This window comes from Scyliorhinus torazame, chromosome 14 (genome assembly GCF_047496885.1).
Source record: "Scyliorhinus torazame isolate Kashiwa2021f chromosome 14, sScyTor2.1, whole genome shotgun sequence".
Classification (NCBI taxonomy): Eukaryota; Metazoa; Chordata; class Chondrichthyes; order Carcharhiniformes; family Scyliorhinidae; genus Scyliorhinus; species Scyliorhinus torazame.
Window position 1 is genome coordinate 44486675 of NC_092720.1, and position 23512 is coordinate 44510186.

Sequence of the window (23512 nt, forward strand, 5' to 3'; positions counted from 1 at the left end):
CCAATCCCCGTAACCCAATAACCCCTCCTAACCTTTTGGACACTAAGGGCAATTTAGCATGGCCAATCCACCTAACCTGCACATCTTTGGACTGTGGGAGGAAACCGGAGCACCCGGAGGAAACCCATGCAGACACGGGAAGAAAGTGCAAACTCCACACATATCCTGCTTAAAAGATCTTGTTGTAATCTTCATCTTAAAATCAGTGGTTTTATGGTTTTGTTATTTTAAAACATGGCTGGCAGAATTAGCGTTGCTTTCAAGTCGAATGATAAAGCCAGACTCTGTGCCTCAAAAATTGTTTCTTTTTCATTTAAAGTTACATCTCTAATTTAAGAAGATTAGTCTAATTACAGATGCTAACTTCAATGGGAAAGGGAAAAACCTAACAGGGTCTTACGCACCACTAACTGCCTTAATCACAGGAAATACTCCCAAGGATTAAAGAATCCCTTCTATCACTGAGACCAGCTTTTAATTGTAAAAACACCAAAAGGAGCAATACGGTAAAACAGCCAAACGCTTTGCAAACAGTAGAACATTGTTCGACAAAACAATTAAATCATAAATATCCAAAGAAAACACGCTTTCGAGTGCACACTAATTTTGCTTCAGTCCACACTGTTAAGTAACACCATCTGCATTCACAATTGAACATAATTAATTTTCCATGGGCCCTGTCCTCCTCCACTAATTTTGAAGTTATCTTATTAAGAATCAAGTGCAATCACTGAAGGAGCTTGGACTCCATCAATTACAGGAGTGAGATCTGGAACACATTGCCACAGGGCTTAAAAACCCTGCCCAACCCAGGTTAACCCCTTCTGTACAAGGGTGGAAGAGGATATATATATTTTTAAAATTCTTTTATAAATTTAGAGTACCCAATTCATTTTTTCCAATTAAGGGGCAATTTAGCGTGCCCAATCCACCTAACCTGCACATCTTTTGGGTTGTGGGGGCGAAACCCACGCAAACGCGGCGTGAATGTGCAAACTCCACACGGACAGTGACCCAGAGCCGGGATCGAACCTGGGACCTCGGCGCCGTGAGGCAGCAGTGCTAACCCACTGTGCCACCATGCTGCCCAGGAAGAGGATATTAATGATTCAACAAACAACATTTGATCAACTCAATTTTGTCCAATTGAGTTTCACTCAACACTGCAGTAGTTTGATTAGTAATGGATGAAATCTCAGAAGCAATTTAACTTCTCAAAGAAAATGAGCATTATTCAAGAGTAATATTTAGAGAAATAGATAGGAGAATGGATGTCAAGGCTTGAAGGAATAGATTGGAAAGTGTGTCCAAAAGAAGAGATTCAAATATGTGTTGATGGGTGAACTGGAAAGTCAAAAGAGTTTGGCAGAAAGTTTGAGCGAGATTTAAAAGGTGTTAAAGGCTTTTGGACCAATAGTGGGGTAATTGGAAGAGGGAAAATGCTCAAATAGGTCAGCATCACAGAGGACTGAGGGGTGCTGGGAAGTCAGAAGAGGTTGCAAAAATTGGAGTGTAAGATTCTAAACTACATAGAAATATAATAAAAATAAAGCAGCTCTGAACTACGAGATATTACAGCATGTTGGAATTTGGGCTATTTACCATGAATAAGGAATTAATTCATGGCTTGCAAACCCAAACAATATGGGATGTTATGTTTTACTTCCCTTGATACAAAAAAAGGATAAAACTACTGGATCGGTGAATTTAAACATGTGATATGATTTGCTTTATTATTAATACAGCATTCAGAAATTCTATAGAACTATTTCTTCATATATTTTCCTAGGTTCTTGTGTTCTACTGGACCCAGATCGGGGTGGGGGGATTTGTAGTAGGTCCTGAATTTTCCTGGTTCCCAAGTACCCAAGAATTATTAATCTAGTTCTGCATGGCTTGTTTAAATGGCACACATGTTAAACTCACTTTAATCCCAAAACTGTGGCCAGGATTTTTAGGCTGGTAGGGTTTCCCTTCCCGCTTTACAACTAGTCAATGTGACGCACACCCGCCATTGCTGCCTGCTCCATTTAATGCTCCAATGAGTGACTTCTGCCCCACATTCAGGATGCCCAGGACCAGGTAGGATTTGGCGGGCTCAGTAAGTGGAGGGGAGGTGAGGCTTGGAGGGTAGACAGAGGATTTGGGGTGCTAGTGGAGAGGCCAGGAGGGTGGTGGGTGGGGTTGCTGATGGAGGCAGAAATTTTGGGAAGCGTGCCCAATGTTAAAAGGGGGCTGCTGAAGGAAGAACCCTCCCACTGCCACCTCCCCCCCCCAACCCCTCTGCCCCTGAACTCCCATCAGCTTGAAATTGAGAGTTTGTGGACAACTGCATGTAAGTGGTTAATAATTGGCTACTTACAGCCCTAATTAAGGACTTATGACACGGGCGTGTGGACTTTCCAAAGCCTCGCCTGACCCAGTATAAAACTGCTGAAAAGATTAGGGTGGGCAGCAAACCGGCGGGAAGGCCCTTCAAAAAAACGTTGCTGTCACCTCCCACCTGCAAACCCACCGGTGGGGAACGTAAAATTCTACCCTATATATTTGATATAAAAGAAACTTAATTTACATTGGAGCAGTGATCAGGATCTAACAGGACACATGGAAACCTGGGCTTTATGAATAGAAGCATAGGCCTGGATTTTCCAGCCCTGCCTGTGCCAGGTCCCACAGAAGGTTTGGCGGCACGGATTAGAAAATCCCAGCCATGGAATACAAAGGCCAGGAAGTTATGAAAAACAAATGGGCAGAAGTTTCCATTCTTTGCACAGAGCTGCCTGAGATGAGAAAACCCGGGTGCAGCTCACAGGCTGCCCAGCCAGCTTCTCTCTCCAGAAATTGCAGAACTCTGTGCAGAAACAAATGTGGAGGTGTGGGTCACGCCGTCACACTGGCGGTGCGTGACTGGAAAAAGCCGGCACCTTTTTTAAAGGCCGCTCTGATCTCCGACAGGCAACAAAGGAAACTCCCACACCTACACAGAGGCGGTCAACACCCCCCCCTCCCCCCCAACAAACAGAGGGACCCTCCCCCATGGACAGGGGGGACCCCCCACAGGCACAGGTAAACATGAACACTTACAGGGGAACCCCCACCCAAGCAATATGAAGAATACTCCCTCCTATGGAATTGCCCAGAGGGCTCCCCCACCTCGGCCCACTGGCACTATCCCCTGGGGGCAGTGCCAGCGGGAAGTGCCAGGGCCGTGCTAAAGTGTAAGGTGACAGTTCCAGGGTGCTTGGGACAGTGCCAAGATACTGCCCGGGCATGTCCTGCTCCATGTGGGGCTATACTTAACTCTGCGCCCCGGCAGGTACCTTGGGCAGGATTCTCCGATAATGGAGCTAAGTGTTGACGCAGTTGTAAACACCGGAGCGTTTTATGACGGCGTCATCTGGCCGTTTCACGCAGCTCCAGCTGCCGATACGTGCCCCGCCACGGCCATCGCATGCGCGTGGGTTGTCGTCTCCGCGCCGGCCCCCGGGCAACATGGTGGAGCCCTCCAGAGGCCCGGCGGGGAGGAACTCGGCCCCCTCCGGAATTAGCCTGCCCGCCGATCGCGGGCCTGGCCACCGTCGAGGCCCCCCCCCCCCAACCAGGACGGTCCCCGCAGCCAGAATGCCGAGGTCCCGCTAGGCAGGACCACACGCAAACGACATCGGCGGGACTCGGCGGGCATTCGGCCCGTAGAGCGCAGGGAATCGCCGGGGGGGGGGCGTTGAGCAGCCCCCGACCGGCGCCACGGCAACCGCGCCGGCACCTTGGGGCAGATTCTCCGGTCACCGGAGAATCGGCGGCCCGGCGTTGGAGTGGCGTCGTGGGATTCGCGCCAACCCCCCGCCGATTCTCTGACCCGGCGCGGGTTCGGAGAATCCCGCCCCTTATGCCTGATTCCCATTTTTAAGAAGCAATTGTCCCTTCGGCAAGGAGAGATTTCCAAATGTGTGGGAATGATATTGCAGGGAAGTCCACTAATTATATTAAAATGTGAAAGTGAAATGTGGTTCCCAAATTTCCTGGGTGGGAATCTCATTACATCACAGGCGAGCGGCATAGGAATCGAAAAATTAGATCTCACTGGCGATAGATTCTCGCTTTCCGAGTCTCACGGTATTTTGCACACAGATCACAGAATCCCTACAGTACAGAAGGAATCCATTTGGCCAATTGAGTCTGCACCGACCCTCTGAAAGAGCACCCAACCTAGGCCACTCTCCCACCCTATCACTGTAACCCAGTAATCCCACCTAACCTTTTGGACACTAAGGGGCAATTTAGCATGGTCAACCCACCTAACCTGAACACCTTTGGACTGTGGGAGGAAACCTGAGCACCCGGAGGAAACCCATGCAGACACAGGAGAACATGCAAACTCCACATAGTCACCCAGGGCTGAAATTGAACCCAAATCCCTGGCACTGTGAGGGAGCAGTGCTAACCAGAACTAACAAAGTCAGTTCCCCAAAAGACTGAAAAAAATATCTTGTACCCTTGCTAGGGTCTTGTTCCACCCTGACATGGCTGTGCTGGAAGAAGTTCGCCAGTCATGCTGGATGGATGGATTGGATTTGATTTGTTTATTGTCACGTGTACCGAAAAAAGTATTTTTCTGCGTGCAGCTCAAACATATCATTTAGTACATGAAAAGAAGATATGTAATAGGGCAACAAGGTACACAATGTAAATACATAGACACAGACATCGGGTGAAGCATATAGGACTGTAGTATTAATCAGGTCAGTCCATCAGAGGGTCGTTTAGGAGTTAGAAAACATGCATTCTCTCTGGGAACTAGTATTTGGAATGGAGATACAAGAGAAGCGGGTAGCCAATTAAAACAGAAATTCTGCAATGGGGAACAGTGACATTGTTGAACGTATCTACCCCCTGGCACCATTCCCTGGGATGCTCCATTGGGGTGATTCCCCTTATTTGTTGGGGGGATTTCCCCTAGTACGCGTGGGGATGGGAAGTTCCCTTGTGCATGTAGGGGTGGTTTCCCCTCGCGCCTGTGTGTGTATGGCGGGGTTATCCCCGTGTCTGTGGGGGAGACCACCATGTCCTTGGGGGAGGTGGGGTTAAGGTGCGTGTTAGCGGGGTGGGTCCTGTGGCTTATATCGGAGATGAGCAGCCCCGATCCCGGGATTCCCGCCTGCAGGCATTTTCCTGCCCCATCCCACCAGCGTGAGCTACACCTCCAGATTTTTTCTGCACAGCGTGCTGGACTAGCTGGAGAGAAATCCCAGTTGTGCAGCCTGCGACCTGAACACCGGATTCCTTGCCTCAGCCAGCACTCTGTGCAGAGAATGGAAAGTCCTGCCCTTTTTGTCCAATTCTGGACAATGTGCATTAGGAAAGATGTGAAGGCTTTGGAGATTGTGCAGAAACGTTTTACTGGAATAATCCCAGGAATGAGGGTCACCAATTACATAGATAGAGTGGCAAAGTTGGGATTGTTTTCCTTCGAGAAAATAAATTTGATAGGGAGGTTCAAAATCACCAAGGGTCCAGACTGAGCAGATGTTGTGAAATTGTTCCCATTGGCGAGTGTGTTGAGAACCAGAGGTCATTGACTTAAAGTAACTGGCATAAGAATCTATGGCAAAGTGAGGAAAACTTTTTTTACTTAGGGACTAAGTAGGATCCAGACTGCACTGTCTGAGAGTCTGATGGAGGCAGATTCAATTGTGGCTTTCAAAAGGGAATTGGACAAGCACTTGAAGGGAAACATTTGAGTGCCACGGGGAAAGTGCTGGGGAGTTGGACTAACTGAGTTGATCTTGCTGAGAGCTAGCACAGACTCAACAGGCCAAATAGCCCACTGTACTGTAACCATTCCATAATTCTATCAGTTAAATATACCCATAGCACCTAGCCTAAGTACTAATAATATGAGCACGGAAGCAGTAACTAGTCAATTAATGAGTGATTTATATCACTATCACACCAATACAACAGATGGTTATGGTTTCTTTTACCTCGGAGCTCAGCCTGTGTTATGAATGTCAACATTAAGATACTTTCCACATTATGTAGTGTGATTGCTTTGCAGTTCATTAAACCATCAGTAAAAATTATCAGAATGTCTCCAAAAGGCACAAACAGGTGTCTCATCCATCTCCCATTTACTGGCAAAAACATTTACAGTAATTTGGAGGGTAGTTTAGAATCAGGTTTTGCTGAAGAATTCATTCTTGCTTCACAGTAACAAAGCCTCGTCTTGAGGGGCAGAATTACTGAGAGACTCAACTCATGGAGAAGAGAAAAAACACCGGAGGGGGAAGCAAAGGTCTGGGGTCATGGAAACACTATTAATTTTCAAACAACAGGAAATTATTTTTCATAAAGCTGCACTGATTAGGTCAAATTCCTTACGGCGTACGAGAAACTAAATGCTACATTTTTCATTTAAAAACCCATAGTGATCTAATCTCAGGGTTCACTCAATGAAAGCTTCTTTACATTATCTGAACTTTCACTGAGGTTACATCCTGTAACTCATTATCTTAGAATCACATACAAAATGTGGATTATATTCTCTCCGAGTGCCTTGTAGCAGCTACAAGCAATCTGTCTCTAAGCTGCCAACAATCGCGCTTTGGACTAGGTACTGGAAAACACATATTTAATCAATGGAATTGGGGGGAAAAAAGGGTTGGATTTTCAAAGATGTAGCGAGTAGGTCGAATTGGGAAACCCCACGGCTTAGTAGACGCGTCTCCCTCAAAAAAGGCACTAGCCTTCACCCTGTAGTATTTCAGCTCTGGGGAAGATGGAGGCAGGATGGAGTTGGGCCTGCTGGCTGTGGAGGCATGCCCAAGGTAGCATAGGAGGTGAATAGATGGTGAGGCATCTGGGCATTTAAATCACTTCAAATTATTACACCAGAGTTCAAAAGTATTGTTTTCCTCAGTTTTGAATGCATTAAGAGCATTTCCTAAATGGGAACGGTACTCATGCATCTCAAGATTTACAAATACTTATCATACATAGAAACATACATAGAAAATACAAACCAGGAGTAGGCCATTCGGCCCTTCGAGCCTGCTTCACCATTCATTATGATCACAGCTGATCATCAAATTTAATAACCTGGGGTGAGATTCTCCGACCCCCCGCCTGGGTGGGAGAATCGCCGGGGGCTGATGTGAATCCCGCCCCCGCCGGTTGCCGAATTCTCTGGCACCGGATATTCGGCGGGGGCGGAAATCGCACTGCGCCGGTTGGCGGGCCCCCCCCGCGATTCTCCGGCCCGGAAGGGCCGAAGTGCTAAAATGCCTGTCCCGCCGGCGTAGATTAAACCACCTACCTTACCGGCGGGACAAGGCGGCGTGGGTGGGCTCCGGGGTCCTGGGGAGGGGCGCAGGGCGATCTGGCCCCGGGGGGTGCCCCCACGGTGGCCTGGCCCGCAATCGGGGCCCACCGATCCGCGGGCGGGCCTGTGCCGTGGGGGCACTCGTTCCCTTCAGCCTTCGCCACGGTCTCCACCATGGCGGATGCGGAAGAGACTCCCTCCACTGCGCATGCGTGGGAAACTGTCAGCGGCCGCTAACACTCCCGCGCATGCGCCGCCCGGAGATGTCATTTCCACGCCAGCTGGCGGAGCACCAAAGGCCTTTTCCGCCAGATGGCGGGGCGGAAATTTGTCCGGCGCGGGCCTAGCCCCTTAAGGTTGGGGCTCGGCCCCCAAAGATGCGGAGCATTCCGCACCTTTGGGGCGGCGCGATGCCCGACTGATTTGCGCCATTTTGGGCGCCAGTCGGCTGACATCGCGGCGATACCGGAGAATTTCACCCTTGATCCCTGCTTCCCCCAATATCCCTTGATCCCCTTAGCCCCTAGAGCTGGATCTAATTCCTTCTTGAAATCACGCAACGCTTTGGCCTCAACTACGTTCTGTGGTAGTGAATTCCAAAGATTCACCACTCTCTGGGTGAAGAAACCTTTTCTCACCTCAGTCCTAATCATCAATCTATGACCCTTAGATCTGAACTCTCCCACCATCAGGAGCATTCTTACTGAATCTACCCTGTCTAATCCTGTTAGAATTTTATAAGTTTCGACGAGATGCCCTCTCACTCTTCTAAACTCCAATTAATATAATCCTAACTGATTTAGGGTGCGATTTAACCACCGCGTTGCGCCCGGCATGCCGGTTAAATAGCGGCAAAGCCGAAATTGAGATTCGAGCCAGGCACAAATCAGTTTGCTATCTAACCAGCCGACTCCTGAAGGCAACTTCTGGATCATCGCCAAATATGGCGAGCATATCATTAACCCTCATTTGAATTGCTATCTCATTAGCGAAATTGAAGTCGAATGGAACGGCCTCCCAGAGAGAATTAACCAGCCCCCAGCGAGAAATCACGGGGGCGTCATTTAGTACTCCTTTTTAAAAATGTGAAGCTGCGCAATGGCCACTGAGGAGATGAGTGGCCATTTCCTGCACGCAGCTCAAGGGCACCGGAACTGCTGCCCCAGTGCCTGCGGTGGGGGCGGGGGGACCATTCAGGGGGGTTGGGCTTGGTTCGGGGGGCTGAAGCATTCCAGGTCGGGAGTCGCACTGGGCCAGGGTATGGTGAGGGACTTTTCATCTGTGAGGCCGTCGAGCCATCTTTAAAAATTGGATACCTAATCAGGAGCAACTGCAGCTGGTGCCTGTCAGTCCTACCAAAAACTTCCAGGACTGAGCCCTACTCTTGGTCCTATGTTGAAAGTCACTTTAACTCCCTTTGACTGTGAGCAGCCTCTAGCTGCACAGCTGAAGGTTATTGCGAATGAGGAATTGGCCTTGCCAGTTGCTCTCAAGTGGTGCTGCAGTCTGTGTTTGCTACTTGCTCCTGCTTACAGCTGCAAATGCCTGGAGGCTGCTGCTGTTTCCTTCTTTTTCAGTAACCTGAAAGAAGGACATTTTTTTCTAAGATACCTGGATGACAGGGCTCAGGGGGACGTACAAGTCCAGAATGCAATCAGGTTTGGAGCAAGAAGATGCTGCGTGACCTGGTGCGCAACAGTGATCCAAATGAGCAACCTGATGAAGATGTTGAAGAAATGCTTTCGCAGATTGCTGATGCTTTTGTTGCTGGTTTGGTGAGTGCTGCAGTAACTGGCCCATCACCGCGGGTTAAACACGCTGGAAGTCAAGGATATTCAACTGCACCTTGAGCGCAAGTGGAATATGTGGATGCCAGGGTTTGGTTCCGATAAGATTAGGCCATGTGGGAGGGCCTGCACAGCTGCAGCTCATGGACGGAAAATGGTACTGATACGTGGACCAACCAACAAGTCACTCATTGCTGAACAGATCATTTCTATGACAAGGTTATGGACATGATAACATATTCTCAGGCTTATCCTCCGTTTCCGTTGAGGATCTAAGAGGGGTGATACCATGTGTTCGCTTTTGTTTGTGAAAATTAACTGATATAGCTTTGCATTGGTCCCAATATGGAACAGGGAGGTTTCCTTCTTGATTGATGGGTAGCATAGAATGTTAAACAGTTGATTTTCAAATCTTTGTTAATGTTGATCGTTATTGCCAATAAAAATATTACTCAAGTGGATTCTCATGGGTACATGTGTCACGTCTCAGACAATGATTATTGCATCGCATTTCAATCAAACTTTGATGCCTGAACTCTAGAAAAGTCAGCACCATAGAGGCAGCAGGCAACAATCAAACACTAAAGAGCTGGGCTTCAGCACTGGGGATATCCTCGCGACCATAGGATACTTGTGTGAATCAGTGGAGGGCACCGGAGCACAGTCTCCCTAATGTTCATGGCAGGATGCCTGGGTTCGAGGGGCTCCTGCTGTGGCCAGAGGTGAGTGTGCAGAGAGAGGTTCTCCAGCTCGCTGGATGGCACTCAGAGAAGATGGGACACATAAAGGCGGGGAAGGCTTGGGGGATTTGAAGGTCCCGGGGTGGAAGCCCTAATTGATTGCCGGTCTCTCTCTTTCTCCAATTCCTTACACATATATGAAATATGGCTGGTTATGTCAATCCTGCAGAGGCTGCCCTCACGGTGCTGGTGGCAGCCCAGGTGGCCAGACGCTGGAGAAGGCAACAGCATCGGCGCAGGCTGGAGGCGGCACCACATGTGCAGGGGGCCGCCGCACATTCTGAAGACTCGGCCACCCATCAGGCCGAGGAGAAGCCCAGGGATTGCCCAAGGTGTGCCGCAGGAAACTGTCTCAACAAAGAGACAGTACTTGACACCCCGTGGAGGAGGAGGACACCCACTCCTGGTGGCCGTAAAGATCACCGCAGCCCTGAACATCTATGTAACTGGTTCATTCCAGGGCTCGACCAAGGACTTGTGTGGCACTTCCCAAGCTGCAAACCACAAGTGCATCGGAGGTCACGGATGTCCTGTATGCCCGGACAGCAGGCTATATCAACTTTGAACTGGACCAGGCCTACCAAGATGCCCGGGCTGCAGGATTCTCAGCCATAGCCAGGATGCCCCAGGTCCAGGGGACAATAGATGGCATGCATGTTGCCTTGTGCGGACCGGGGCATCAGGGAGTGCCCTTCATTAACAGGAAGGGGTTGCACTACCTGAATATTCAACTCATGTGGAACCACCGCCTTCGTATTGTGCATGTGTGTGCACACTTCCCAGAGAGAATGCATGACAGCTACATCCTTGGACACCAAGAGATCCCCGCTATCCTCGAGGTATGAGAGGATGACGGGTTGGCTCTTTGGGGACAAGGGGTGCCCGCTGAGGTTCTGGCTGATGTCGCCAGTGCAGAGGCCAAAGACCGAGGCAAAGACCCGATTTGTTGAGGCCCATGTTGCTACCTGTGCTGTCATTGAGCAGTGCATTGGACTGCTCAAAGTGTGGTTTCGATGTCTGGACTGCTCTGATGGTGCACTGCAGTACAACCCCCCCAGAGGGTCGCCCGCTTTTTGGTGGCCTGCTGTGCCCTCCACAACCTGGCACAGCAGTGGGGCAACATGGTCCCCACTCCTCCCCCAATCTAACTTACCCCCTATCCCCCCCTCCCTCTGACCAATTCCCCTCTCCTTCCAATCCCTCCTTCCCCCAATCCCTCCAGCACCCCAATCCCTCCAGCACCCCAATCCCTCCAGCACCCCAATCCCTTCAGCACCCCAATCCCTCCTTCCCCCAATCCCTCCAGCACCCCAATTCCTCCTTCTCCCAATCCCTCCAGCACCCCAATCCCTCCTTCCCCCAGTCTCTCCAGCACCCCAATCCCCCCAGCACCCCAATCCCGTCTTCCCCAATCCCTCCTTTCCCCAATCCCTGCAGCACCCCAAGCCCTGCAGCACACCAATCCCTCCTTCCCCCAATCCCTCCTTCCCCCAATTCCTCCAGCACCCCAATCCCTCCTTCCCCCAATCCCTCCTTCCCCCCAATCCCTCCTTCCCCCCAATCCCTCCTTCCCCCCAATCCCTCCAACACCCCAATCCCTCCAGCACCCCAATCCCTCCAGCACCCCAATCCCTCCAGCACCCCAAACACCCCCCAATCCCTCCTTCTCCCAAACACCTCCCAATCCTTCCTTCCCCTAATTCCCGCTCCCACTTAACTCCTTCCCACCCATTCCCCCTGAATTCCCCTGGCCCTTCCACATCTGCAACCCCTGCCCCACCCCAGAATTACCCTGTTCCACCCTCCAAGGATCTGTGTAACATCACCACAGGCTGATGGACCTGTGTCAGTGGGCCAATAAAGAAGGCGTTAAAGTGATGCTAACTCTAGGTTAGCTTTGGTGCTTTACAGTTTATGTCTGGCTCTGCCAGTCCTGGTGGATCCCCATTGTGTGCACCATGGTGTTGACGCCCTCAGGGATGCTCCCCAATGACTGGGCCATGCTCTGCAATGCCTCAGTAATGTCCACCTCCATCTGGGACAGGTCCCTCATTGACTGGGTCATGATGCCAGGGCCCTCAGCCATGGTTGTCACAGATTGAGCCATGCCTTGGCTCAAGACGCTGATGTTATGCTCCAGGCTTTCTACTGCGGTCGCCACTCATTGTCGGCATGATCTCCTGTGCCGTAGCCTTTGGCACTCACTGGAATGTCGCTGACATCCCCTCCTATACCTCACGGCTGTGTCCTATCATCTGCATTAGCTCTGGGATAACCTTGTCCAGAGGCTCGGCATCTGACTGGGACTCAGCTGTGTCCTGGGATCCAGCAGAACTCCAACTGCTGACTCTCTTGGATGTTCCTGCCTCCACCTGATACCTTCAGCAACTGTGTGGTGCTCACCAGACTGTGCCCCAGAAGCCTGTCTGCTGATGTCACCCACCGAGGCGTGTGTCTCTGCACTGGTGGAAGGTGGGAGTGATAGCTGTGAAGCCTCGATGGTGGTCTCCTCAGAGCTCTCCTCCAAGGTGGTCTCTTGGGTGATGGGGGGAACAATTCCGGATGGCTCGGCCCTATCAGATGGACATCCTGCGAGACAATGGGCATGAGGTCAGTGAGAGGGAAGGATCATTTTGTTTGACTTGAACAACTCACTTGGGACAGGTGATCTGGATGAAGGGACAGTGGATCCTCATCTCTGAGGCGCAGGCCAACCTTGCTGCCGATGACTGTTCTGTCCTCAGACAACCTTCAGGGCCCGTTCCTCACAGGGGGTGACGACTCGAATCGCTGGTACCCCTCCTCTGTCTTGGCCCTTTCCTGCTTATTATGGGCTCTCTTCTCCTGAAGAGACAAAGAGAGTGCACTGTGAGCCGAACACGTGAAGGGTCGGGGGAGTCTATCGCAGGTGGAATGTGTGGCCCCTGCACTTGGGATTGATGGGGTTATGCTGGTGGGTGCCAGCGGGTTCTGAGGAGCAAGCACGGAGATCAGATGTGGGGAGGGTGTGAGGCGTCAGCCAGTGATTTGCGGAATTTAGTGGGTGGTAGGACTGATGCGAAGAGAGAGGTGGTAAGTTACCCCTGCAGTTCGGTGGAGGCCATTGGTCTTCTTCCCACATTGGGTGCTGGTCCTCCTTGTCATGCTGAAGGCCAAAATACAATCTGCCTTCTTTATTGCCTGCTGTACCTGCATCGACTAAATGTCGCTGAATGTAATGGTTAATTTTCTTTCCTAGGACAGAGCCCTATAATCAATCACTGCAGTAAAAACATATTTATCTTACACTACATCATCTAACTATTGAACTGAAAGAGCAATTTCTTTTGTATTTAAAAGCGTGTCAGTGAAAGGATTCTGGAAGCAAGTAGCTATTTCTTTTGCTTACCCATTTGGGACTTGGGTTTCCTCATTGTTCAGGAGTTTTTGTCTGTGAACCAGGTCTCTTTAACAAAACAGGCCCGTGAAAATAGCGGGAGGTCTAAAATGCCCACCCCAGCAATGGAGTAGGCAAGAACGTGATGTGGGTGCTCTATCCGCATCATTATCCTGGGGCCATACAAATCTCAGACGATGATTGTGGAATCTGGTCCCTCCCTGCCTTTTTAAAACCTACCCAGCTCCGTTTCAAATGGACTGAGGCATGAAAACCCGGGTCCGTGGTACCTCTGATTGTTCACTTCCCTATCCCTGTCATGGGTTTCCCTGTCATCCTCCATGAGTACATTCTTGTTCTTAATTGAGTCTTACCTTTGGCAATGGAACAGAACTGATCAACTCAGTGACTGGGGAAAAATCAACTGTGTGGTGTTCCAAAAAGCAGAACTTTGCAACTACAATGACTTGAACTTTGCAGTAGTAACATGGGTGAAACTGGCATGTCTGCTGTCTTCAAAAACTGAAAGCTTCTTCTGGAATTAGCACATGCGCAGTTAAACGTATATTGAATTCTCCCTCTGTGTACCCGAACAGGTGGCGGAGTGTGGCGACTAGGGGATTTTCACAGTAACTTCATTACAGTGTTAATGTAAGCCTACTTGTGACACTAATATAGATTAGAATTATTATATCTGGATGCTTATATCTCCCAAACTGCAATCAATTAGAAATCACTGAACTGACTAGAACTTCCCTTATCACTAGTTATACTGTAAAACTGTAGAATTTACACCTTGTTGAATAAAGTATAACTGGCCTTTTAGCAGTGCATTCAGCGATTATTGCTGCCGAGAAACCTCTCAGGCCCTGAATAATTAATTTTATCTTTTTAAACATCAACTTTCTCCTTTATGGTAAAAAAAAGTGATCTTTTTCAAATTTAATACAATTTAAAAAAATGTTATATCTTAATTCTGTATGCACGACATTCACTGTAAAATTTTAATTAAAGGTGAAGGATGATCGTTGCATTTTATTTCCCATATTTTCGGCTGCTTACCCGGTTTGCCAACATCACCTGGACAACCTTTCAATTTCAAATTCAAACTAACTTTGGGATGGAGGAAATCCACAGCAGCATGATCACTCATTCTTTATAGACAGCTTTCTTTGAAACCAGTGGTGAAAACCCTCACTTTACCGCTGACTGTGAAATCAGTCAGCGTGCTGTACTACTTTTCCTTAATTCAGCTTTAAAAAAAATCTTGTTATTGTTTGACGCTGACCAAAACAAGAGGACAAAATGTAATTTTTTTTTTTTAAACAAACAATTTTATTGAGGTATTTTAAGCATATAGAAAAAGTGACATTGTACAGTACAAAAAAAATAAGCAGACAAAAATTAAACATAGTGCAAACCACAGCTCTGTTCACGCAAAGACCTGCCTTAATATCCCCCTACTCTACCCGACCTTAGCCCCCCTCCCCCCCTCTGCTGATGCTTACTCCTCTGCGAAGAAGTCAATAAATGGCTGCCACCTTCAGGTGAACCATAGTAGCGAACCTCTGAAGGCGAACTTGACTTTCTCTAGGCCAAGAAAGCGCGCCATGTCCGATAGCTATACCTCAGCCCTCGGGGGCTTGGAGTCCCTCCATGCTAACAGTATTCGTTGCCAGGCTACCAGGGGAGCAAAGGCCAGAACGTCGGCCTCTCTCTCTTCCTGGACTCCCGGGTCCTCCGAAACCCCAAAGATTGCCACCTCAGGGCTCATTACCACCCCAGTTTTCAATACCCGGGACATGACATCTGCGAATTCCTGCCAATACCCACTGAGTTTAGGGCATAACCAGAACATGCGTACATGGTTATCCGGCCCTCCAGCGCATCTAGCACACTTGTCCTCCAGCCCGAAGAATTTGCTCATCTGGGCCACCATCATGTGGGCCCGGTGCACGACCTTAAACTGGATCAGGCTGAGCCTGGCGCATGTTGCGGTCGTGTTTACTCTGCTCAGGGCTGCTGCCCAGACACTGTCCTCCATCTCGCCCCCGAGCTCCTCTTCCCACTTAAACATCAGGTCCTCGGTCTGCATATCCTTAGCTCCCATTAGCTCCTTGTAGACGTCTGAGACTCGACCCTCTCCCACCTCTGCCCTAGAAACTACCCTGTCCTGGCTCCCCTTCGGCGGGAGACGTGGGAAAGACGGCACCAGTCTGCGTACAAAATCCTGCACCAGTAAGTATCCAAAGTCGTTCCCTCTCGCCAGCCCAAACTTTTCCTCCAGCGCCCTCATGCTCGGACAGCTCCCTTCCAGGAACAGATCCCCCATCCTCACAATCCCCGCCCTCCTCCACAGTCGATGCCCCGGGGAACATGGACGGGGGGGTAAATCGGTGGTTGCCTCAGATTGGGGTCCACACCGATGCTCTTATTTCCCCTACATGCCTCCTCCATTATCCCCAGATCCGAAGAGCCGCCACCACTATCGGGCTGGTGGAGTACCGTGCCGGCAGAAGCGGCTGAGGGGCCGTGACCAGGGCTGCTAAGCTAGTGCCCCTGCACGAAGCAGTCTCCATCCACTCCCAAACCGACCCCGCACCCACCATCCATTTCCTTATCATGGCTATGTTGGCCGCCCAGTAATAGTTGCTGAAGTTCGGCAACGCCAGCCCCCCCTTCTCTGTTCCTTTCAAGTATCACCCTCTTCACCCGCGGGGACTTCCCTGCTCATACAAATGACAACATTTAATTTTTAAAACATCAATTTTAAATCACAATTCTTGAGAAAGGGAAAATGTACTCATAGTGTAAAAACACTGGAGCTACAAGGCTAACTCTGCAAAATAGTGCTAGTGTGCTTTTACCCAGTGCACAAGACTATTTACTGCAATGAGTGCTTGGTTACTTAAACATACTTAATTTCAGCCTCATGCACTGGCTTGTGTGTGTCAACACTGGTAAGCTGAGCCTTGGGAATGTGTATGATTCATCTTAAGAAAGTTAGTTTAATCAGTCAGGTTTTCTGAACACATATCTGAAGCCAGTTAACATCTCATTGACATGCACTAACAACCTGGAATCAATTCCAGTCTCTCCCATTGGAATAGCATAGAACATACAGTGCAGAAGGAGGCCATTCAGCCCATCGATTCTGCACCAACCCACTTAAGCCCTCACTTCCAGCCTATCCCCGTAACCCAATAACCCCTCCTATCCTTTTTGGTCACTAAGGGCAATTTATCATGGCCAATCCACCCAACCTGCACGTCTTTGGACTGTGAGAGGAAACCGGAGCACACGGAGGAAACTCACGCAGACACGGGGAGAACGTGCAGACTCCACACAGACAGTGGGGAATCGAACCTGGGACCCTGGCGCTGTGAAGCCACAGTGCTATCCACTTGTGCTACCGTGCTGCCCACGTGCTGCCCACGGTAGCACAAGTGGATAGCACTGTGGCTTCACAGCACCAATAAAAGGAAAACAATATATTCAGTACTTTCAATCGGAAATTGGTTGGAAGGGTAAAATTCAGGTCAGCACTGGGCATGATATAATGTTCTGAAGAACTGACAAATCAACTCATGTAACTCACTTGAGTGCTCTCTATGTGAAACCTGTTTCTTTTCTCAATGGGTACATTTTGATGTTGATCTATCCCAATCAAAGACAAATGATTGATAAGTCATGATTAATTGCACTCCGTTAGCATATGTAGCAAGATTTTTTTAATGAGCACATTTCAAACATAGCCCTGAGTGAATAAACATGTATCGCCTAATTTAAAATAATGGGCATTCGATGTTTTTAATTTTTGTCTGACTAAACTTCTGTGAAGCACTTTGGAACATTTTCCTATATTAATAATGTTCTCTAAATGCAAGGTTATTATCGTAGATCACTCTGGCCTTGATCATTCAAGCAATGACAATGATTGTTGGATTGCTGCTGCACTCATATTTTGCTCCCAACGCAATACTTCTATGCATTTGAACCGGGGTCTTCCGAGCCTGCCTTCCACAGAAATGCACAGCACAGCATCCACTGAGAACTCCACTGGAGCACAGTAGACTCAGGGAAGACAAGACATGCCTTCTTTTCACGGCACTAGTTGCCTTATGGTAAGTTTAAATATGCAGTGTGAACATCAGTGAGTGGATTATTGGGTAGATGGATGAGGTGGGTAGGGAGTCGGTGGGTCAGGTAGGTGAGAGCTATATAAAAGGTAGGTGTTGGTAGGTTCATGAGGTCGGTAGGTGGATGAATTGGGTAGGGGTAGATGGCTGAGTTGAGTAGGTGGGTAGCAGAAGGGGGTAAGGTGGTGAGGTGGATTGTTGAGTAAGTGGGTGTGAGTAGCAGGTAGATGGGTTTAATAATTAAGTGTTTTCCGATCACCTCCCTTCACAGTTAAGTGACTATGGTCAGCTAGAAACGGACAGCACATAACAGTTTGAAGTGGTCCAGGAGCTGTCAATCAAAGCTTGATGTTTATAAACATTGCAGTTAGAGCACTTCAAAGTTATTCATACGTGAAGGGAGATGAATGGAACAATGCTGACAGCTGTGTGTGTGGAAGCTGTCAATCACAGTCGAGTAAAATCAATATCAAAGAGAAAATAATGAATGGCTTGCTGATCAAAAATATCGGGAGGTTTAAACCCAGCTGACTGGATTTCTCTTTCCCGGAATTGATAGGTGCTGTTTCTTGTGTCAGAGCCAGTGTTAAAGCAGCGATTTCTTTCACTGTCTGGACTGCTCTCTAGCTTCCAAACCAAGGTCTCTTCTCCGGGGTGCTTCCTGACGGGGTTGCTCTTCTGAGGGGTCTGGGAGGAGTCTCCTTATTATGGGGTCTCTGTGGGGGGGGTCTCTTTATTTAGGGAATCTCTGGGGGGGTCTCTTATGGGGAGGCAGTGGGGGGGGGGGGGTCTAGTGGGCAGGTCAAGCATTGTGGGAGAGAGGGTGGTCCTCTGATAGACTTTGGGGGCAACTGCCTTAAAGAGTCACCCCTTTGGCCCACTGCAAGATCCACCATGTGACGTTTTTCAGGGCCAGTAGTAATGCTCACTTATGTGATTCCTGACCCAAAGGACTGGAGAATCACGCATGCCCAGAGAAAAAGGTGCACAGCCTGCTAAGTGGATGCGAATGGGTCTTAATGACTCACTTTCATCTTCCCGCTGGCGCAGGGCACGAACTTCGATCCCAACACCAGCTGGGGGCCGGTGCATCAGAAGGGCGCCAATCCCGTTTTCTCTCCGATGCTGGATTCTCAGTCTCATCAGTAACTCTGTCACCGGCGGCACAAGGCGGAGATTGCAGCCCACTGTTTTTGTGGGGAATAAGGAAAAGCTCACTCTTATAAAGCACGTTTTCAAGATGCCCTGACGTGCTTCTTACTCAATTAACTATTTAGCTAACACCAGAAAGGCAGAGGTGCTGTGGAGCAAGGCACAGGGGAGGAGGTATGAATATGGGGAAAAGGCTAGTCGCCTGCTGGCTCATCAGTTGCGAAAGAGGACAGCGGCGAGGGAGATAGGGGGAATTAGAGACGAAAAGGGAGCCACGGTGCGAAGAGCAGGGAAGATAAACGAGGTGTTCAAGACCTTTTATGAGGGACTGTATAGGTCCCAACCCCCGGAGGGAGAGGAGGGGATGCGGCAGTTCCTGGATCAATTGAGGTTCCCGAGGGTGGAGGAGCAGGAGGTGGAAGGCCTGGGGGCACCGATTGGGGTGGACGAGGTTATTAAGGGGCTGGGGAACATGCAAGCAGGGAAGGCTCCGGGACCAGACGGGTTCCCGGGGGAATTTTGTAGAAAATACGTGGACTTGTTGGCCCCGTTGTTGGTGAGGACGTTCAACGAGGCCAGGGAAGGAGGGACTTTACCCCCGACAATGTCGGAGGCGACGACATCGCTAATTTTGAAGAGGGATAAAGATCCGTTGCAGTGCGGGTCCTATAGACCTATTTCATTATTGAATGTGGACGCCAAATTGCTGGCAAAGGTACTGGCATCGAGGATAGAGGACTGTGTCCCGGGGGTGGTGCACGAAGACCAGACAGGGTTCGTAAAGGGGAGACAACTGAATGTCAACGTGCAACGACTATTAGGGGTGATAATGATGCCCCCAGTGGAGAGGGAGGCAGAGATAGTGGAGGCAATGGATGCAGAGAAGGCATTTGATAGGGTGGAGTGGGAGTATTTATGGGAGGTGTTAAGGAGGTTTGGGTTCGGGAACGGGTTTATTAGCTGGGTCAAACTTCTTTATGGGGCCCCAACAGCAAGTGTAGTCACGGGTCGGCAAAGATTGGAGTATTTCCGATTATATAGGGGAACAAGACAGGGATGTCCGCTATCTCCACTGTTGTTCGCGTTGGCAATTGAACCTCTGGCCATGGCGTTGAGAGACTCCAGGAAATGGAGAGGGGTGATGAGAGGGGGAGAAGAACACCGCGTCTCGCTATACGCGGATGACCTACTGTTGTATGTGTCGGACCCAGCGGGGGGGGGATGATAGAGGTTATGCAGATGTTGAGGGAGTTCGGAGATTTCTCGGGATATAGGCTTAACATGGGGAAGAGTGAACTATTTGTGATACACCCAGGGGACCAGAGTAGAGAGATAGAAGGCCTGCCTCTAAGGAAAGTGGAAAGAAACTTCCGATACCTGGGGATTCAGATCGCTAGGAGCTGGGGAACCTTACACAGACTTAATCTGACACGATTGGTAGAACAAATGGAGGAGGACTTCAAGAGGTGGGACATGCAGCCTCTGTCATTGGCGGGCAGAGTGCAGGCAATTAAGATGATGGTCCTCCCGAGGTTCTTATTTGTATTTCAAAGTCTCCCTGTACTAATCACTAAGACCTTTTAAAAAAAAATAGACAGGAGCATCACGAGCTTCGTGTGGGCAGGGAAAGTCCCGAGGGTAAGGAGGGGGTTCCTACAACGTAGCAGGGACAGAGGAGGATTGGCGCTACCGAATTTGGGCGACTACTATTGGGCCGCCAATGTGGCGATGATTCGTAGATGGATGATGGAGGGAGAGGGAGCGGCGTGGAAAAGACTGGAGAGAAAGTCCTGTAAAGGGACGAGCTTAGAGGCGCTGGTGACGGCGCCGCTACCGCTCTCACCAAAAAAGTTTACCACGAACCCGGTGGTGGCGGCAACATTGAATATCTGGGGACAATGGAGGCGACAGAGATGTGTGCGGGGAGCCCTGGTGGGGTCCCCAATCAGGAACAATCATAGGTTTGCCCCAGGAAGAATGGATGGAGGATTTCAGAGCTGGCACCAGTTGGGAATTAGGAGGGTGGGAGATTTATTTATAGATGGGACGTTTGCGAGCTTGGGAGCATTGGAGGAAAAGTATAAGTTGCCCCGGGGAAACTTCCTTAGATATATGCAGGTGAGGGCGTTCACAAGACAACAGGTGAGGGAATTTACGCTGCTCCCGGCACAGGGGATTCAGGACAGAGTGCTTTCGGGGGTGTGGGTCGGATAGGGCAAGGTGTCAGAGATATACCGAGAGATGAGGGAGGAGGGGGAGGAGTTGGTGGGCGAATTAAAAGGAAAGTGGGAAGAAGAGCTAGGGGAGGAGATAGAGGAGGGTATGTGGGCTGATGCCCTAAGCAGGGTAAATTCCTCTTCCTCGTGCACCAGGCTTAGCCTGATTCAATTCAAGGTGCTACATAGAGCACACATAACGGGAGAAAGACTGAGCAGGTTCTTTGGAGTGGAGGACAAGTGTGGGAGGTGCGGCGGAAGCCCGGCAAACCACGCACATATGTTTTGGTCGTGCCCGGCACTGGAGGGGTATTGGAAGGGAGTGACGGGAGTGATTTCCAAGGTGGTGAAGGCCCGGGTCAAACCAGGCTGGGGGCTAGCTCTATTTGGAGTTGCGGATGAGCCGGGAGTGCAGGAGGCGAAAGAGGCCGACGTTGTGGCCTTTGCGTCCCTAGTAGCCCGGCGTAGGATTCTACTCATGTGGAAGGAGGTGAAACCCCCTGGACTGGAGGCCTGGGTAAACAATATGGCGGGGTTCATAAAACTGGAGCAGATAAAGTTTGCGCTGAGAGGATCGGCTCAAGGGTTCACCAGGCGGTGGCAGCCATTCCTCGACTACCTAGGGGAACGTTAGAGGGAAGACAGATGACCAGCAGCAGCAACCCAGGGGGGAGGGGGGGGGGGCGGGGGTGGAAGTTTTAGTTTATGTTAAAATATTAGATTACCATGTTGATTAACCATTTGTTTATTGTTAAACTTTCTTTACCGTTATGTTTGATCTGTAAAGGGAAAAAATTTCGATCGAAATATATTTCAATAAAATATATTTTTTAAAAAACTATTTAGTTAACGGCATTCACTGTTATTACGTCAACAAATGTTGTGGTCATTTTGTGAAATCTCCCAAAATGAATGATCAGTTTGTCTGTTTTTGAGGGTTGATGAGATAGGAAGGAACGGTGACCAGAAGAACACTTTGTTCTTTAAATATCGCTACCAAATCTTTTACACTCAGTTTAACATGTCGACAGGCTTCACTTGAATGTCTCATTCAAAATACCCCGTAATAATCCTATCAGGACTGCACTGAATTTTCACCTTGGATCATGTGTTAAAATTCCTGGAAAGGCAAGAACTGAAGATTTCCTACGAAAGGGAAAATGCTGGAAAATCCCAGCAAGTCTGGCAGCATCAGTAGGGAGAGAAAAGAGCTAACGTTCCGAGTCCGATGACTCTATGTCAAAGCTAACAGACGGAGAAAGTGGGAAATATTTATACTGTGGAGTGAGATCGAAAGATGAGTCATAGCCACAGAAACCCAGGGGAAAGAGTGCTAATGGCAGTCCCCAGAGACAACAGAGTCATCGGACTCGGAGACCCCCCTGCCTGGTCCACGTTTGTGCAGACCAATGCTAAATAGTGCCAAACCGCGGTCTCCGAGGCGAGATGATTCAATCCCGGGTGCTGGGTAGATCTGGCGTAGACATGTTCAAGTGACGCCTCGTTAGATCTCGCTTGGGTAAATACCGGCTGCGGTGCGTCCCGAGTCGGGAGCGGTGCGGCCGTCACATTGCACCCAAAATTCATAAGAGCAGCAATGCTTGAGAACATGTCCCCACCAAGTCACACAGTGGGGACAAGAACGGCGGCGTGGACGGAGAATCGGGAAGCAACTGCCAATCCGGCAATGCCAACAAGTGCCACGGGCAATGCCAGGATGGACCCTCAGGGAAGCCATATGTGGGTGGGGGGGGGGGGGGGGTGGAGAAGGTTCCCGTTATATATGGAGGGGCATGGTGGGGGGGGAGGGGGAGAAGAGTGCTGAGGACTTTGAGGGGAGAGCTTGCAGGCACAAGGGTGGGAAGGGGAGCAGGCAGTGAGGCATGTGGAACCCAGTGGGGAGTGTAGGGGGGGAGAAGCTGATAACTGTGTGTGGGTGGGGGGAATCATCAGCGCCCGATGATTGTCGGGGAAGGGGAAGAGAGTCCGATAATTGTGTGGGGGGCCGGTAGTTAATTTTCAGTTTTGATCGGGGCACCCTTTAAAGATGGTGCCCCGATTTCTGTGTAGACGCTTTGCCGACTCTCTCAGGCCCCGCCCCGCCAGGCTGACCGTGAAAACTCTGCCCACTCTTTTTTTTTCTTCAGAGAGGCTCACGACCCGGAGTGAAAACTGGTTTGTGCAGCTGGAGAGTGACACGATTTTCAGTCAGAGCCTAACTCTTTTGAAAAAATAGGACAAGATTCCGCCCATGATTCCTGACTCAGAAATTTATCGCCATTCCTTTTACTGGATCAATATGCTCACATTTCCTCCCAATATTATTGTGGGAGCACCGTAAACGGAAGTACTCTGGTTCGAGGAAAGCCGACCAACACCTTCACAGGGCAACAAGTGAGGGCAACAGCCTCATTAAAGCTGTCCACACACCATGAATGATACATTAAAGAGACAATGCTACGAAGTAACATCACCTTGCAAACTTCACGACACCAAACAGACCAAAACACTAATCAACGTTGCAAATTGAACTGAAATTATTTGGATTTGTTTATTGTCACGTGTACCGAGGTACAGTGAAAAGTATTTTTCTGCATGCAGCTCAAACAGATCATTTAGTACATGAAAAAAAAAAATGTAATAGGGCAACGCAAGGTACACAATGTAAATACATAGACACAGGCATCGGGTGAAGCATACAGGAGTGTAGTATTAATCACGTCAGTCCATAAGAGGGTCGTTTAGGAGTCTGGTAACAGCGGGGAAGAAGCTGTTTTTGAATCC

The 23512-nt window shown here is 49.5% G+C and overlaps 1 protein-coding gene across 1 annotated transcript in view; it reads right to left on the reverse strand.

The window, feature by feature from the left end:
• The window catches only part of anos1b (anosmin 1b), a 219588-nt gene that overhangs the window by 164835 nt on the left and 31241 nt on the right, over positions 1-23512 (reverse strand). The window lies entirely within an intron of this gene.